The sequence below is a fragment of the Pieris napi genome (genome assembly GCF_905475465.1).
Source record: "Pieris napi chromosome W unlocalized genomic scaffold, ilPieNapi1.2 SUPER_W_unloc_1, whole genome shotgun sequence".
Lineage (NCBI taxonomy): Eukaryota > Metazoa > Arthropoda > Insecta > Lepidoptera > Pieridae > Pieris > Pieris napi.
Genome location: NW_025920860.1, coordinates 1,012,392 through 1,029,407, shown reverse-complemented (window position 1 = coordinate 1,029,407; position 17,016 = coordinate 1,012,392). Strand labels below are relative to the sequence as shown.

The 17,016-nt window shown below is 35.0% G+C and overlaps 1 long non-coding RNA gene across 1 annotated transcript; it reads right to left on the bottom strand.

The window, feature by feature from the left end:
- Positions 1-3,083: 3,083 nt before the first annotated feature.
- Positions 3,084-16,078, bottom strand: LOC125062938. Its single transcript, XR_007119426.1, has 6 exons — positions 15,907-16,078; positions 6,702-6,828; positions 5,904-6,241; positions 3,879-4,078; positions 3,536-3,788; positions 3,084-3,291 (listed from the first exon to the last, which is right to left on the bottom strand). It is a non-coding gene; the product is annotated as an uncharacterized LOC125062938 (long non-coding RNA).
- Positions 16,079-17,016: the final 938 nt, after the last annotated feature.

Below are 17,016 nucleotides of genomic sequence, written 5' to 3'. Positions count from 1 at the left end.
AGTGGATTCTATCTTTGATGGAGAGTTGCATTCTGGCGGTTATGATTTATTTCGACGGGACAGAAACCTCCAGTTTTCTCGCAAAAAAGGAGGTGGTGGGGTCTTAGTTATGGTGAAAAGAGGAATTAAATCTATCAGATTGACTGAGTTTGAAGCCCCGGATTTGGAGGAATTATACATTCACTTGCCATCTCACGCTGGTCTCCTCCTCAATGCCTGTTACTTTCCTCCCGTTACTCATACCTCTTTATACATAAAATTCTTTCAAAAACTCCATGACATACATGCTAGCGCTAGATTCTCTAATTACATAATTACAGGTGACTTTAATTTACCTCATCTCAACTGGTTATCCTCTCCAGATACCCTACTACAATCTGCAAATACTGAGTCATCTAAATTATTGTTGCATACCATGTCTTTCTTGAATTTAAAGCAAACTAATGTTGTCCTCAATAGCAATGCGCGGCTCCTAGACCTAGTCCTATCGACGCTTCCCGGGCGTGTTGATAATTCCGATGACCCGTTGCTTAATCCTGTTCCTCATCACCCGCCTTTAGATATTCTTAGTACTGTTAACAGGTCAATTTTCATGACATCAGCTGTTTTCCATCAAAGAAATTTCTTTAATGCAGATTATGACTTAATAAATAATGCTATCTATAAGGTAGATTGGGTGTCACTGCTGGCCTCGTCCCATTCTGAAGATGCTGTTGCCATCTTCTACTCAAAAATAAATGAAATTATATCTGTTTGCGTGCCATTCTCTAAACCTAAATCCCGTAAGTATCCAGTTTGGTTTAGCAGAGGACTGATAAGAGCTCTTAATCGTAAGAAGAAACTCTGGTGTCGCTGGAAGACCTACAAAAACTTGCTCGACTATCAAGAATTTTCTTTATTAAGGGCACGTGTTAAAAGTCTTATGAAACTTTGTTATAATCGATATATAGAAGGAATTGAACTTTCGCTGAGGGCAAATATCAAGCACTTTTGGAAATATACGTCTTCTCTAAAGCAGACTAATTTAGGATATCCTAAACGTATTAAATATGGCAGTGTTTCATCTGACGACCCTATTCAAATAGTAGAGTTGTTTTCGAGTTATTTTCGGTCAGTGTTTGAGTCTCAAACTGGCTCAGTTGGAGACACTGTGTACACCGATGAAGAGAGCCTTCCCAATGACTCTCAGGTCCTTTTGCATAGTTTGTACTTCGATAAGGATGAAGTCAGCAAGGAGCTATATTTGCTCGACCCAAATAAAGGTCCTGGCCCAGATCAAATCAGACCAGTTTTTCTCAAGAAAACAAGTCGGTCAATATGTGTCCCCTTACATATTATATTCAACAAGTGTATGTCCAGCGGCACTTTTCCTGACTGCTGGAAATTATATTATATAACGCCTATCTTCAAGGCTGGTGAAAGGAGTGATGTCGAAAATTACCGACCGATTTCAATACTTTCTGCAATCCCTAAGGTCCTGGAAAGATTAGTTCACCGACGCATTTATTCCAGCCTAAGGCATGTTATTATAGACCAACAGCATGGATTCTCAGCTGGTAAATCTACTCTCTCTAACCTCCTTGTTTTTACTAATTATATTTTTAGCGGTTTGGATAATAAACATCAGATAGACACAATCTACACAGACTTTCAGAAGGCTTTTGATAAGGTTGACCATATGATGCTTTTACAAAAGCTATCTTTTAATGGTATTAAGGGTAATCTTTTAAGATGGTTTGCAGCATATCTACATAATCGTGTTCAATCGGTGGTAATAAATGGGTTTACCTCTTCTCAAACAGTAGTGACATCCGGCGTTCCCCAGGGCTCAATCCTTGGGCCGTTGTTGTTTTCCTTATTTATTAATGACATATCTAAATGTTTTTTACACTGCAATTACTTGCTGTATGCAGACGATTTAAAGTTATATAGAACGGTAGTTACACTTTCCGACGTGGAACTTATTCAGGAAGATCTCGATAGGCTAGATGATTACTGCAAGATAAACAAATTATTCTTAAAATATAGTAAATGTCAGCATATCGTGTTTACAAGGAAAACACATAACGCAATCACGGCCAATTTCACCCTTGGAAACCATGCCCTTGAAAGTGTGTGCTCTGTAAGGGATCTTGTTGTCCTTCTTGACTCCAAATTAATCCTAGATAAGCACATAGGCTCAATTATTGATAAAGCCTACCGTATGTTAGGCTTCATAACGCGTGTCACCAGACATTTTAAAGAAAAAACCACGTACATTCACCTCTATAAGGCGCTTGTGCAGTCCCAGTTGGAGTACGCCTGTCCAATCTGGAATCCCCATTACGCTATATATGTCGCACAACTGGAGGCTGTACAAAAGAAATTCTTACGTATTCTAAATTATCGTATGAATGGTAGTAGGGCTAGTTATAAGGAACTTTTAAAAAAATATAAATTACTTTCCTTGAGTACTAGGCGTAATTTGACAGACTGTGTCACTGTAAGAAAAATATGTGTAAATGAAATAACTTGTTCCCATCTTCTCGAACTGATACCATTTAATGTTCCTGCCAGATCTCTGCGCTCGCACAAAACTTTTAACCTTCCGACTCCCAGAACCAACATTGGGTTCCGTGAGCCTCTTCACAGGATGTGTTCCACCTTGGATTCCATCACTAACATCGACCCTTTTTCGCACTCCTCTACTGCTTCATTTAAGAATAAGTTAAAACTCTTATTATCTTAAGCTTTGTGTCGTCCTTGTTTTTTTTAATTTTTGTTTGTTTTTGTAGCTGCTAGTTTAGTGTCAAATTTTGCTGTCATGTTTTGTATTGTCTTACTTTGTATTGTATTTTTTATTAGTGAAACTTTTTTCGAGGATATGTCCAATATGTCTATTTATTTTATGTTTACATTTATTTTTATTTTTTCTATATAGTGATGTATCTGTTTAGTTTCCAATAAATAAATAAATAAATACCGAATAATAATACGTTAAATTGTAAGCAGTATATTGAGTTGACAATCTTTCGACAGTTTATAATCTCGCGAGATAGATTACAATCTAACGGTTTTTACAATTTTACATTAACATAACCAATAGAAAAGTAGAAAATGGCGGATTGTTTACAAATTTCAATACATTACACAAAACTTAATTACACTTCTTGGGCAATCCGAAGCCTCTCTTTATAGTACCGGATCGCCTTCGCAAAATCTCCCAAAAGGTAGCAAGTGTTGCCGAGGTTGCCACACGCCCGACCCGCTGCTTGCCTATCGCCTACGCTGCGCATCAACTCCAAGTTCTCTCTGAAATACCACAAAAAGCTAATTTATTACCACCTTTAAAGATACAATAGTTCCACAGAGAAATTGGCAACAGGCAAACATGGAATTAGGAAAAAATATTTTCAATGAAATCTGAGTGAGAGTGAAGCTATGTCACTCGTAGTTCTACCCTAATATAGTGTAATAAAAATCAAACATAGTACTAAACCCCATGGGTGAATTTGCAGACAACAAACAATTTAAGCGAATGATGACGAAAACTTACTCATAGTAAGTGACAGCTTGCAGGAGGCAGTCACGTACTTCTTGCGGAAAGTGTCCCGGATCTCTTTGTCCCGCGCGTCCTAAATGCTTGCCCTGGGCGTGGTAAACATTGCCAAGGTTGTATAAAGCTCGCCCTTCGCTTAACTTATCTCCCAATGTTCTTGATATCTCCAAGTGTCCACTTGCCCATCACTTTTAATGTGTTTCCTAATTTACCAGAAGCCTTTGCTTCGCCTAACTTGTCTTCCATGGTCCTTAAATAGATTTGTTAAAGGGTTAAATATTTTATAGTACATTTTTATACAATTTAAAGTGAAAAAGACACAAAAAGTTTCAATACAAACCTAGCTAATGTGAGATCATGTTGTATGTAGAAGTAAGCATTGCCAAGCTGGCTGTATATAGCACTCAAAGTTCGCAGGTCATCAGTGCCTGCCTGTATGGCTGCTTGGAAAAAGGCAACACCTGCGCGGCAATCTCCCGCCTTGCAAAGTCTTTCGCCTTCCAGCGCCAGCTCCAAACACATGGAGCCTCCATCGCAGCTCTAAAATAAAGTTGAAATAGAATGATCAAATCAAATAATCACAGTTGTTTAAAATCTAGAAAAGCCCTTAGGAACCCACAGACTATATTAATAATATAAATAAAACCCAAACATTTATAATTGTAAATATTGAATAATAATTGTATACATACATAAGTGTAAATATAGATGTGAGAATGAGATAATAACTGTAAAACTAGTTATACAATGTAGGAAGCCTAATCCTGTTGTTCAGTGCACATAATTATACATTATATAACTGTTTCAAATACCAGTGCATGCAATGCACACCATTAATATTCAAGTCACACCATTAATATTCAAGTCAGAACTTTATAACACTTAATCATTCGACAAATAACAAATTTTGACGATGTGAACAATGCTCTGTCTTCGATTGTCCATTGGTTTAGTATGAATAACTTTCTACTTAATGCAAAAAAGACAAAATGCATTAAATTTTGTGCAAAAAATGCAAGGGTTATGGATACTAGACCAATTATAAACGGTGAGGAATTGAATCTGGATGATACAACTGTATTTCTCGGAATCACCATGGATTCAAAACTTCAGTGGTCCCCTCATATTAACGGATTGGCGAAGAGACTTAGTTCTGCAGCCTACGCGGTTAAAGAAATTCGCTCACTAACTGATGTCGATTCAGCTAGACTTGTTTATTTTAGTTACTTTCATAGCTTAATGACTTATGGCTTATTATTATGGGGTCATGCTGCTGATGTCGAAACTATTTTCATCCTGCAGAAGAGGGCTATTCGTGCAATCTATAATTTAAAATGTAGGGAATCTCTTAGAGATAAATTCAAGGAAATTAATATACTTACCTTTCCCTCGCAATATATTTATGAAAATATTATGTATGTATACAAAAATAGTGATAAGTTTACTAGAATAGAACATACGCACAATGTTAATACACGGAACAAACGCAGGCTGCAATTTCCCCGTACTAGACTATCTAAAGTTAGTAATTCTTTTTTGGGGTAAGGGATACTCTTCTTTAATAAAATCCCAGAGGCTCTTTTATCACTGCCTTTCAATAAATTTAAGAAATGTATTAAAGAAAAGCTGTGTAAAAAGGCTTACTATAAAGTCAACGATTATCTAGTTGATAAAAGGGCCTGGGACTAGTGCTAGACAGGCTACTTCTAATTAATTTGCGATATTTGTTTTAAAATAAGTGTTGTTTGATGATTTGCTATTTTAAAAGAGTACCGAGAGTTTTTTACGCCGGCTTTTTCTCTCGGCCTACACCCTCTGTCTTCTTTGCCGATGAGTAGGGATGCCTTCAAATTTAATGACGTGGAATAAGTGATACATGTATCTTATGTTCCATAATAAACATATTTATTTATTTACCTATTATAAAGATTATTAGAAAACGTACATGTATGACTATGTATTTACTACTTTAAAATTATCTTTACCATATAATACTGTAAGGTAATAGGATTTTTTTTATTGTCTTATCTTATTAGATAAATTCAAAATTAAATTATGTTTCTACACCAAGAAAATTCCTTTTTATATTACCAAGAACCCTTAATGTCATTAAAAATTAACAATTAACAGTGATTGATAACATTAAAATTTTATTAGCTATAATATTTCATGACTTAGGTTTAGCAGGTTGCAAAATATGAAGATTCAGTTCATAAAATTTTGTGCATAATGTTTACAATTTACTTTGAAGCTTGGGCTACATCAACTAGGAGAAGGCAGTAGACAAAGGGTGTGTCACATATACAGAAGAGGCATTGATGTTTAAATATAAGAGTTTTTCACTGTGTTCACGCAATCCAGTTACCTTTAGTCCTCTCTGATCACATTCTCTATCCTTACCGCACCCATTTCCTAAACACCACTCTTTCTCTTTTGCGGTATTAAAGTGTAGAAGGAGGGGACCGCATTCTACAATCTACATGCTCCCGCGCCGCAGAGAAGATTCACCCGCCGCCGCGAGGTCACGTGTTTGCTTTCGCTTGCGCTTACGCTTCTTCTTTTGTGCATATAGTTTTATTTGTGGTCTTCTTTCACGAAGACAGGTGAAGAGACGGAGGACTTTAGGTGAGTGGTGTTCCATTATTTTTACGCTGCATTCCACTTGCCCCTCGTCCTACTTCTCTTTGTCTTCGCCGCTACACACTGCAATGAAAATTTGCTCGTATATACCGGTTTATGGTTGGTAAGATAACATTTGACCTAGTTAAAATAAATAATAAATAATAGGGACGAGAATGTGACGCGTAACCGAAACATGTGACGCGTAACCGAAACATGTGACGCGTAACCGAAAAATGTTACACTAAATTTTTTTCCAACCCCGATAAAGAAGTTTCACTTCAAAGTTACATGTAAGTCTGATCTTAGATTCCGTGTCGAATTCCGTGAAAATAACAGCCGTATATCAAAATTCAATACGTTTTTGACATATTTTGACATTATATTTAGCGATAAGACTCGATGATGAATTTTATTTTATAATTCTTTTGAAGAAACTCAATGAAACAATTAATGTATTAATGTATTCAAAAGCAAAAAGATTTTTGAAAAGACTGAATACTTGTTTATCCATGGCCCAATATGGACCATTAAATTCGCTTACATTCTCCTGCTCCAGTAACTCTTAGCTTATCTTGTTGGGACTGCAATACCGTTTGCAAATTGCGACCCGCTTCCGTCGTGTCCCCACGGCCCGTTACCCCAAGCCGAAGCTCGTAGAGGGCGGATAGCTGGAAGACCAATGTAAATTTTAAATAAAGAAAAAAATAATGTGTTGACAATTTGTACAGTTACATTGAGCTTATAACACAAGACGCCCGCCACATACAACCTATGCTGGGTATTATTTATTTAACAACTATCAGATTTCACATAGCAAAATGTAAAGTGCATTGTATCAAATCAAATCAATCAAATCAAAATACGTTTATTCAATTTAGATGCTTCTTAGAGCATGCTTATGAATGTCAACAACGTTTACAAAATTCACGAAAGAGCAAGACTACGCCATCCGTTCGCAAAACTACCAGGAGGCCTTGTTCTGAGAAGAACGGGCAAGAAACTCAGTAAGTTTTGCCCTCCCTTTACATTACAATTATTCAAAGGGAAAGGTCATAAACCACAACGTCATTGAAGTTACATAAGTAAAATAAAAATAAAAAAATCTGTTCTGTGATTTACCACATTCACCATTACACACATATTCATAACACTTCAAAGATAACAAATCAAATTATAAGAATATAATTAGAACAATTGCAAAGCGTTTATATCTTCCAGGTAGTCATTGACTGTGTAGTAAGTAACCTTTATACATTAAGGTTTTTTTGATATGTGTTTTGAATCTGTTTAAAGGCAGTTGCAATATTTCACTAGGAATCATGTTATAGCAGCGTATACTTAGGCCCATAAATGAAGTATTTATTTTCTGCAACCTGTAAGACGGCTGGAAAAGTTTTCCATTATTTCTTGTATTGCTTAGTGTATCCCTTATTTTTTGTAATTATATTTTAATAAAATCAAAGTCAAATTAGTTCAGAACTGTTAAGTGGTTTATTTGAACTGAATCCGAATCGACTACAGAGTCAAACGGCACTCATAGGAACGAATGTCAAAGAATACTTTTAATAATAATAATAATGACTATGGAATCATTATTACTATGTGTCGGCTCTGCTAGTTATAATATAAACATATATAAAATAAAAGATATACAAATATTACCCACGTAGCAATAAAAACTTTGATTGAGAACTCAAACATAAAACTCAAAACACACTTATGTATAAAAAAAAATTCTTCAAAACCTTGTACGAGTAACAAGTCTACCTTCACAACTAGATTAGAATATTTCAATTTAAAAATGTAACAACTTTTAAACAATTGAAGGTCGTATCTCCCCCGAGAAGACCCCCACCGGGAGTCGATTGACAGTTCGCTAGTTCGCATTCCGACTTCCAGCTATCAAGGTGATTTAGTAAAATATACTAAAGTATACGAGCGCTTGTAGACGTCCGTTTTTTCACCGGATAACGGACCGTATTTTTTGCCGGATTCGCGGTGGTGTATGAATTATAATGAATGTGTGTACATGCACCGGACATCGGTCCGGCGAACAATTTACGCCGGATGCACCACCGCTTCCCCTTGGCGCGACGGACACCGGTCCGGTGTAAGAAAGGACGGTCATCCACGCCAGTGTATTGGTGCGTGTTGACGCTGCCGGACGTATTGCCTGTTTTCTGTTAATTTAGTGCCGTCTACCTGCGTTCTTTTAAAAATGGGTTTCTTTCTTCATCCGAAAATAATTGTAAAATTTAGTTTCATCTTCTTCCAACTGCGTAAAAGAGTTTGAAATGCACCATATTTTTCCCTTTCCAATAATATAGGATGCACCCACGATGACCTTTTACGTTTTTCTATTTCATTTTGTTTCTTCTTGTACAAATAGTAGGCCAATACGAGCTTTTTTTCTCATTATTTCACACGTGTGAAATCTCTAACTACCAATTCAAAACTAACGCATATAGATGGCAGTCCATCCATCCGGTAAAAAAAAAATGTATACAAGGATAGCCGTTTATTGACGGTCCGTTATCCGGTGAAAAAAACGGACGTCTACAAGCGCTCTAACTCTTAATGTGTGTGTATTCCTACTGCAATATAGTTTACCCATATTTGCCGTCCCCTAAAGTTTGCCGCTCCAGGTAATCAGCAGGCCATCCTGTCACAGCATGTAGGTAAAATTCCTTCCTTACTCCTGCCTACCAGACTCGTAATCGTGCTTTGTTACATGATCCCCACATCAACACTAACTATGCAAAAAAATCAGTTTTGTATCGCGCAGCCCGGACATACAACGACCAATATTTATGTCTTGACTTGTTTAAGCTATCGCGGAAAATAGTTAAAAGGAGTATTAAGAATATCCATAGCGCAAAATCACCTCCATCATGAGCATACCCCACATACACACCTTCACATACTTTCCCCTATCTTTTACACCATCACACGACACAGTCAAATTAGGTACCACTTCGGCTGTTGGTATAATGATTACCAAGATAATTTTTAACCTAAATTTTAAAGAGAAAAGGATCACAATGAAGTCGGGACATAGATGTGACTTTAAAGTTCTTTTAAATAGGATAATCTTTATACTTAGTGATTAATTATTGTTGGTACAGAAGAAACATAATTAAAAATATATTTTTTTATAACTTAAAAGTACACATTAAATAACAGCATACATTGTAAAAAAGTATAATTAATGTTTATTATTGACCTCAGTATCATGGTTTTAACCTTATGTAGATATAGCATTTTCTCTTAATGCTTACGCAAAGTCTGTAGCCTCAAAGTAATAATCATTTTAAAATTATGAAAGACTACGTTTTAGTTTCATCTGAAAATGCTTATCTTAGAATAAAATTGAATACGAAATAGTTATTTATTGATTCCGTCCGTCCACCGTTGAGTTTATCAAGGTATTGTTTGCTTACTACATGACGCTGTCACAATAAAATACAATTTATTACCTACATATTATGTTCTCCATGCTGACTTGGTTATATTTCTATCGACAATTGCCATGAACGTAGAATGTAATATAGTACTCACTACTATATTCGTAAAGCCTTTGTGTATGATAATAATGTACTTTTTAACCGACTCCAAAAAGAACAATGTGAGCGGTTCAATACGACGTTTTTTGTTGTTGTTATATAACATTAAAACCCATACTGCAGAACACAAAACTAACGTAGACTAAGAGCATAATAACAAAAGTAACACCCATTTGTAATTTTTTAACAGTATTGAATTAAAGTGGCTTTAATATTATGTATAACTCTCAAATTACTATGGAACGGATTTCCAAAATGACGGCAGATTTACCAGAGTAGGCGCAGGTGTTACATGTTCCACAGGACAATTGTGTTTATACAACTACTGAATGCTATTGAAATTTTTCGTAGTGAAATCGAAATTGCGTATTTTATATTTCAGCCCTATCTGGGAATCAAACACGAGACATGATAATATGCAGTCACGTACACTGACTAAATATCGGCAATAGACATTTTTTTAAATATGAAATGTGATAGTTGACCTATTTTATTATTGTAATGAATCTTGTGTTATTTATATTAATCTAACCTATTTTAATATTATTGCTGTTATTTTATACAAGACACTTTCTTTAGTGAACTGTGGAATCGACTCCCGGTCTTCCCTGTGATATGCGATCAATTGTTTAAAGAAAAAGTATAAATACTCTTCTTTCAAAGATTGGCAACGCACCCACTAAAATCGATGTCCGTGGGCTGTGATGACTGCCTTTTTTGGACTGTATCGAATAAAGAAAATCAACTACTGACTTATAAGTTAATGCGTCGCTAATTCAACTAGGACAGGTTAAAGGCAGAGATTACTCGCCGTTAGTCGTTATTTTAATTGATATTAAAATTAAATCGCCATGTAAACCCATCTTAACTTACAGTCGAATACATTTAAAACAGAAATATCATTGTTGTAGCAAATACAAAAAGTAGGTCAATTTAAAAAAAATATATTAATTTGTTCCTTTTGCTTTAAATGTATTTTTTTATTCCTGTCGTATTTGATAAACCATATTTATATATAAGTTCTGAAGCAACGTGTAAATAAGACATCACAAATTTTACACACATAGGTAGGTACACAATTATATTAAAACATAAGCAAGCTAGCAAGGGAAAAAATTAAACAAGCAACCACAAAATATAAAACCAAAAAACGAGACATTAAGAGAATTATAAACAAAGTTACGGTAAGTTGGAAGATTGTTGTAAAATATATAAATATGTTCATCGGTTAATATTTGAGTTGTAAGAGCAAAGTAGGCACTTCTTTTTTAAATTTGCGCTTAATGAATGCTGTCTCCGACACTATCGACATCTTTATTTGTTCACTGTAGCGATATTGTGTATCTTATGTATTTAATATTATATATTTTATTACCTTATACTTTCTTTCGACATTATCGTATTAGCTTAGTACTGTAAGGATATGTATTTCTATAAATAAAAAATAATCTTTTTTAGGAAGAAATCACTAGCGAAACACACAAACAAATTAAGTGTCACTAAGTCATACTATAATAATTTATCTAGTCACTTTGTACAACGTCGGTTCGTACTGACGGCAGCATGAGTAATACACATGAAACGTGTCACACTAACGCACACATTGACATATTAACATTCGTCGGTGTGTTACTAACGAATATTATTTTTTTAGGGATTCCGTAGTTTTATTATATAACAAGTAATAATGACTTTATTATTATTATTTTTCAAACTCAAAACTCAAAATAACTTAATTCATATAGGTAACCAAGTACACTTATGAACGTCAACAGAAAAGATATTACATTGATTCTAAATTTACATTTACTACAAGTTCGCAAGTCAAGGGTATAGAGCGGGCAAGAAAGACTGGCGAGAAACTGTCCGCCACTCTTTTTAATCGCCAAGATTTGAATACAATTGTTGAAACTGGAGCAAATCAATCCCAAGGATGAGGATCATTTAAATTAATCGTCAAATTTGTAAAAACCTTTATTGATTAATTTACGTTTAACGGGAGTTTGGAATTTATACATTCAGACAAACTGAAAGAGTCCCGAAACTTTCGGCAATACGGTAGGTATTTAAGCGGCATACCCGCCGTTGCCCCCGCAACTGACCAGTCGGACAAAATTCATCAAAAAGGGAATGACTTGTCACTGTTATAAAAATTACACGTAAGTTATTATCCTAGATTTCGATATTTTATTGATGGGACGCCGGGGTTCAAAGTGCCGGGGGTAGGTTGTTCCGATCCGAATAACTCCGCCAAGAAAAGAGATAGCAATAAGTGTGAAGTGCGTCGCGAAACGTCATACCATCACGCATTTGCATCAGCCATTTTAGTAACGTTCTGTCGGCGTGTGAGAGCGGTAACCGATTAGTGACACATAAACGTCACGTAAGTAAATATTTTCGTTCTTAAAGTTTTTGGTCTATATCAATCATTTTTCTAGTTATTTGTGAGTAGCTTGCAATTATCGGTTGGGCGAACTATAGTGAATATCTTTTAAATGTTATTGTAGGCTTTTTATAACCTCTTTAATAATTATTGGACGTCACTTTGAAAATGGAATTTGGGGTTCAAAGTTCCTCTAGTGTGGGGCTAGTTGTTCCGGGGAACAACGTGCCCCGTAATGAAATACGTATATAATAAAACTAATATTTTTTTTAGGATGAGAAACTATAAACGGAAAACCGAACGGGGCAACCTTTTGCAGCGGGGAGCTGATGCTGTTATTAAATCTGGTCGTAAGCTTAAAACGGTAGCCCGGGAACTAGAAATATGTCATATGACATTAAAAGTTGAAAGCCGGTTTAACACGAACTGTGGGTTACTATTCTAGAAAGGGTTTTCAATCACGACCAGGAGAAGACATTGGCAGATTATTTGTTAAAATGTGCATCAATTTACTTTGGTCTCTTGCCAGAAGAAGTGAGGAAGTTAGCATATAGTTGTGCTGTTAAATTTGACATGCCTAACATTCCAGTATCTTGGCATAGAAATAAGGAAGCTGGAGCTGATTGGTTCACGTGTTTTCTGAAAAGAAATCCGAAGAAAAGAAGAAGCTGTTAAACCCTTACCTAAAGCACCACCGAGATCATCTACAACAAATATGCGACGAATAAGAAAATCAGCAATACTGACAGATACGCCTGAAAAGAACGCTTTGGCTGAAGAAAAAGCAAGAAGAGGAAAGAGCAATAGGAAAATAAAGGGGAAGGAAATTCAAAAAAGAGTCGGAAAGAAAAAGGCAACCGGTGAAAACAAGCGCAAGTGACACGTTAATCCGTAAATGGTAAAGAAAATGCGACTCGGAAAGTCCTGCAGGAAGATGATCATGGAAGTGATAATGAAGAAGACAGCCTGGAATGGTATTGTTTAATATGTTGCGACTCATATTCTAATTCACAACCAGTTGAACAATGGATTGAATGCGTCATGTGTAAGAATTGGTCTCATTTAAAATGCCTAAAATCTAAAGATGTTTATTACTATGTTTGTCCGAATTGTAATTCTGACGACGAAATCTTTAAATAATTAATTTTTAAGCACTGCGAGACTGAAATAAAAGTATAATTTAAGTAAACCTTTAATAAGATTATTGATCTCAGTAAAGAAAATGCTATGAGACTGAATATTGTTGGAAATGTTAAAATTTGTTGATTTTTCTTTTTATTTTAATTAAAATAAATGGTTTGGTTTTTTGAAAAATTGACGTTTGTCAAAGTTGATTAATATTATAGATGTTTATTAGACATAAGCCCTAATTAAAAGGTCGTATTACATTATTAGTATTAATACTTGCTACTATTTTGTTTTCATTAAAGCCTGTTAGTTGAAAATAAGTCGTAATCATTAAAATTTTGTACTTTATTCATATTATAAATGAAGCTTTCATAAATATTCAGAAAATTATTTATTTTATACATACTTTTCCATCTAATATAACTACTATTACCTCATGAATGATTGGAGTTGACAGCGGAACAACTTACCTCAACTAAGCAACAACCAGCCCCTTTGTGGGGCGAGTTGTTCCGTGTCGACTTGCTACAAAAAAATATCCTGTGCCAAAATATATTATTATTTCAATGAATTTGACTTTACAATTTAAAACAAGGATAATTTCTGATTATATTTATACAGGTATCGTGGATTTTAATCTTTCTATAACATTCATATTACGTCTTTCTTCAAAAATCTAAACTTCGAACCCCGGCCTCCCCTATTGTTATTATAATATTATTTTCTAAATAATTGAAAATCATATTTCATATTTCTGTGGCCACTATTTAAACTATTGATGTGTTTAATTAATTAAAGTGAATTGTAGAAAAAAAAGTCGGAGCTGAAAATATATTATATACTGCTCAAAACAATTAGCGGAACAAGATTTTTCTCCTTTCTATTGCTTAAACTAAAATTAGATTTAAATTAACTTGTACGCTATTTTTTACCTTGTTAATTTGTTAATTACTACAATTAATAAAAAAAATCAATTTGTATATTTTTTATTAAAAAAAAATTAAAATGTGCATTGTAGACGAAAAACTAATTGGTGATAAAAAAGGTCCATCAAAGAAATATTCTTATATCGTTTGAATATTCGTCTTTAGTGACTTTCAGTAACGTGTGTGGCCTCCATGAGCCCTAATCACGGCTTGACAACGACGCGGCATGCTTCGTATGATCCTCCGAATATCTTCTTGTGGAATTCGCTCCCATTCTTCAATCAACGCTTCAGTGAACTGCTGCAGTGTTTGAGGTGCAATCGGACGCTTCCGGATGCGCCTGTCAAGCAAGTCCCAAATGTGTTCAATTGGATTTAGGTCAGGGCTCATGGAAGGCCACTCCATTACACGGATTTCCTGCTGTCGTAAGTAATCTGACGTGATGGCTGCAGTATGCGGCCTGGCATTATCTTGCATTAAAAGAAAATCTGGGCCCATACCATATGCTGCGGGCCAAACATGATCTTCGAGCACATTTTCAATGTAAGTTTGAGCACACAAGCGCCCGGGAACAACGACGAGATCTGTGCGCTCGTCCAAACTAACTCCGCCCCAAACCATCACAGAGCCACATCCAAATTTGTCATATTCCTGGACTACTGCTGCACTGTATCGTTCGCCTGGGCGTCTGTAAACACGGAGACGACCATCGCAACGTGTTAGACGGAATCGTAATTCGTCAGTAAAAAGCACTGGCCTCCAATGTCGAAGTTGCCAATTAGCGTGATTTTGCGCGAACTGTCGGCGAGCTTGTCTATGTTGAATTGTTAGACGCACAGCCCGAACTGGTCGGCGTGATCTCAAATTGGCTTCCAACAACCTATTTGTTACCGTCTGGTCGGAAATTTCTACACCAGTAGCCGTCCTTAGTGTATTTTGTAGATCTCTTGCAGTTGTGGTGCGGTTACGTAAAGCACAGTTGACGATGTAGCGATTCTCTTTCGACCTTGACCACGCCTTCGTGAGTATTCTCCCGTCTTACGGTATCGCTTCCAAAGTCTGTAGATAACAGAAGGGGCTACTCCTAGATCATTTCCTACATAACGCATAGTTCGACCCTCTTCAAGCAAAGCGATAGCTCGGGAGACATGCAATTCAGTCAGATCTGGCATTATGACCTAAACTCACTCGCTTCAATGAATAACAATACTCAAAAGGCTCACTTCAATTTCTATTAATACTCAATAGATTGAAAAAAACTACTTAAAATGTGTTTTCTGTGATTAGAAAGTAATGAAAATTCAAAGACGTCACTTTGTTTTTAGGTGTTTCTAGACACACTGCCACTTTATTATAGGACTACTAACCAAAACGCCGATGCTCTTTTGTTTTTTATTTTCTTCGACAATACCTTAACATTATCTAGTGGCCCGTAATAATTAAAACCTTAGGTAAAAAGTTTAGTTCTACTTTAAAGTTTTGTTCCCGTAATTGTTTTGAGCAGTATATATTTTATACATTACGACTTTTTTGGGTGCCCACCTACGGCTGAATTTACACAGAGCGCCACAATTTTACAGTATATGTTCAAATACATGAACTAGCAGCACAAAAAAAAATTCAAATTAAACCTGTCGTTTTCGAAATCCGAGAAATAATTGAAGATATATTTTTCTTTAGAATTAGGAATCAGAAATCGCGCGTAAAACCATAAGTTGTGCTCTCACGACATAATTTTTTTCTTACCTTGAGAAATATTTATCCGTCTGCAATTCCTCTTCACCGTGACGCAGTAAATGTCTCTCATCAACATCGAGTTCTGCCACCTTCTCGAAGAGCTGGTTGAGAGCCTGGTTACTATGAGTTACTACCAACGTCCGTTGCCATGGGAAGTTGTGGTAGGTACAGGTTAGATATTATTTATACGGCCACGTCTGTTTTACCTGTTGATAAATTTATTATATCGACGCTTGAAAGGCAAACATATCTAAGCGACATTTAGTAAACTTTACAGGAGAGTGATTTAAAGTTCAAATTTTAAAAAAAAAATCATAAAAATTTACCTAATGGTCGGATTTCGATACTTTTAACATACGTATATATGTATTATATTTTTTATAGCTATTTATGATATTAAAATAAGCCATATAGCTCTTGTATAAAAGGCACTTTATGTCGCTTAGATAAAAATTTACCCCTTATGATAAACAGGTAAAATTATCTAAGCTATCAATGAAAGTTTTGTAATAACAAGTGAAATTATATAATTCTTTTCCGAAATATTAGCAGCAATATGTAAAATTATATAAGCTATCATTAAAATTTCCGCGGCACCAGGTAGAAATAGATAAATTCAAAAGGCTTTAGAATTTATATACAGAAATAAGTAACTAAATGATCTAATAGTTTATAAAAAAATCAAGTTAAGTTGTATAAATGTTATTGTACATTTAGTATCAACCACTTAAAATGTATCTTAATAGATAAAATGAATGCGAATGATCCTTCTTAACCGACAATATTTTACTAAAAGTAATAAATAATTAATAACGCATATAACACACATGAAATTAAAAAAAGTTATGTTGAATAAAATTCTTTATTTAAAATAAATCTATAAAATCAAAACAATATTGTATTGTATTTAATTTGTATTGTGTAATTTGTATTATAGAACACTTATAAATTTATGTAGTTCGGAACTTTAAGGCATAAAATTAGATCAATATTAGTATCAAAACCAGTCTTCAAAAACAATAACAAAAAAGTAGCTCTTGTGCTCTGCATTAATAAAACATAAAGTAAACCTTTGGCAAACAAAACATCCTTACAAATAATAGCAACATTAATGCTTAA